The sequence below is a fragment of the Chaetura pelagica genome, unplaced genomic scaffold (assembly GCF_000747805.2).
Source record: "Chaetura pelagica isolate M959 unplaced genomic scaffold, ChaPel_1.0 scaffold583, whole genome shotgun sequence".
Taxonomy (NCBI): domain Eukaryota; kingdom Metazoa; phylum Chordata; class Aves; order Apodiformes; family Apodidae; genus Chaetura; species Chaetura pelagica.
The window spans coordinates 128667-131030 of record NW_009952719.1 but is presented as its reverse complement, the minus strand read 5'-3'; positions in this window follow the sequence as shown (position 1 = coordinate 131030).

The window sequence follows — 2364 nt, the reverse complement described above, 5'->3', positions numbered from 1 at the left end:
CCTTGGCGGCCCTCCTGCCAGCTGGAGCTCTGGGGCCTGGCCAGCCTGGCAGGGGATGTGCAGGGGCAGGCACAGCTCTGTCAGGCAGGTGAGTGTTTCCATTTGTCAAGCCCAGAGCTGTGATCTTTGCTAGAGCTGCCAGATCAATAACATGGATTCTTGGATGTCATCCCTCATTCCTCTGTTCTGTAACTCCCAGCTCTAAGGCCTTTGGAGGAGAATGTCAGGGGTCTCCCCTCTGGAGTATAGTTCTCAGGTCCTGGTAGCTGAGGACCTCATATCTCCCTAACAATTAGCAGTGGGGGAGAAAATGTTGCTGGTAGAGACCAGCTGCTCTGTGAGCATCCTGCTGTTGTGTTTTGAGCAGGACTCAGAGTGTTCTGCTGGGTGGGGATCAATGAGCACGAGGGAGAGAGAGGGACACTGCTTCCCCTGTTTGGGGGTAGGCTGGCAGCACAGGAGAGATGTTTTTCCTCTCAGGGAGGAGGTGCACCTCCCTTTCTCCTAGAAGAAGGGCATCCCCTGCAGCAGGATGTCCTTGGGGCAAGGCCAGGTTTCAATTGCTGCAGCAGCCCCAGACACCCGAGTCATGGTCCCTCTGCTCCCAGCCTGTCTCCTGCAGCTACTGGGGACAGTCCTTGAGCTACGGGGAGCAGCCCAGCAGAGCAGAAGGAGGGTTCTCCAAATACCCTGGATGTCTTTCCAGACAGGAGCAGTTTGTGTCCTGCTTCTGCCTGCTTGTCTGTCTGTCCTGCTGCATCGACCCACACCTGCTGGTGTCTGCACTGTTTGTTCAGCTGCCTCCTGTTTGTGTTTGGCTGTCTGATCCTCTGCCTGACACCTGCCACTGCAAATGTTGCCCTCCTCTCCATTTTTGTCTGTCATTATTAGGTTTTTTCTCCTCCCCACCCATGTCTTCTCCTTTGGCCACCACCTGGAGGCCTCTGCACTCGGTGCAACTTGGGGACTGGTTTTCTCTGGTTTGTGGAAGGCAGCCAGACTGCAATCTGCAGTGGAGGAACTATCCAGGCTGGAGAACCTCTGCAAGGAGCCTCCTGCAAATACCCAGGCAGGCTGCTCACTGCCAGCACTGCTCAGAAACTGCACAATCACTCCTGCCTCCACAGCACCACTGGCCCAGATTTTAAAGGGAGCTGGTATCTCTTGCAATGGGACTTGGTAACAGCACACCTCCAAAAGCCAATCCCTCCAGCTGCAATTCCCTGGTTGCCTGTACTTGCATAGCTGGGGGTGAGGGTGGGGATAGGGAGGAGGGACAGCTTGAGGACATGTGGGACTGGATGTCACAGGAACCCATGTGTCCGCACACGTGTGTGTGCTCATGGGTACATGTGCTCCTCCATCCCAGCTGGGTTTGGATGCAGACCCCGTGCTTGCATTTTTTGCACCCTGACAACAGCCTAGGTCCCCTCCACACCCCCCTGCCACAGCAGAGAGGGTCAGGTCTTTGCCCCTTCATGGCTGCAAACACCCTGAGCATCACAGCCCCCCTGGGTGTCCGGCCCTGTTGGAGGCAGCACACCCAGAGCCCATGTTGTGAGCAAAGAGCCAGAGCTAAGATTCTGTAGGATTAGCAAAACCCTGCTGCACAGCCAGCTTGCAAAACCTCAGCACTCGAGTGTCACCTGGGATCAGGTTCTGCTGGAGCAGAATATGACTTTTCATATCAACTTTCACCTTGCCAGCCCTTTTTGCAGAGCCCAGCCAAGGGGTGTGGGAGGAGGGGACCAAGCCCTTGTTTGTGTCCTCACTGCCACCAGTCCTGGGCCTTAAACTTAAGGCCTGTGGGCAATGGTATTACAGGCAGAGCTGCCATTCCTGCCACCATTTCCCACCAGGAGGAGACCTGTGTTGCTTGGGCCTTTGGTGACATGGGGCAGGCTGGCCTCGTTGGGCACCTGAGCATTATAAATTTGGGGAGGGAGAATACCTACCTTCTCCCTCCCTCCTCAGCAAAGCCCAAGCCAAGCTGCTCTTCCCACTTCTGATGAGTCCACCTTTCAGAGCAGAACAACTCCTGCTTGGTGGGGGAAGCGTAGGGGGCTGGCAGCTCTTCTGCAAAATCTGATGTTCTCATGGCAACAGGGATTTGCCCCATCCCTGGCAGTGTTGAAGGGCAGGTTGGATGGGGCTTGGAGCAACCTGGGCTGGTGGGAGGTGTCCCTGCCTATACAGGGGGGTGGATCTAGATCATCTTGAAGGTCCCTTGCAACCCCAAACCATTCCATGGTTCTATGATCTCTTGCCCTTTCCAGTTTGCAGAAAGAGGGGAAAGGGACCAGAGTGGAAAGGGGGCCAAACGGGACCCTCCCACACCACCTGAGTCAGGCTGGGTCCCCCCCT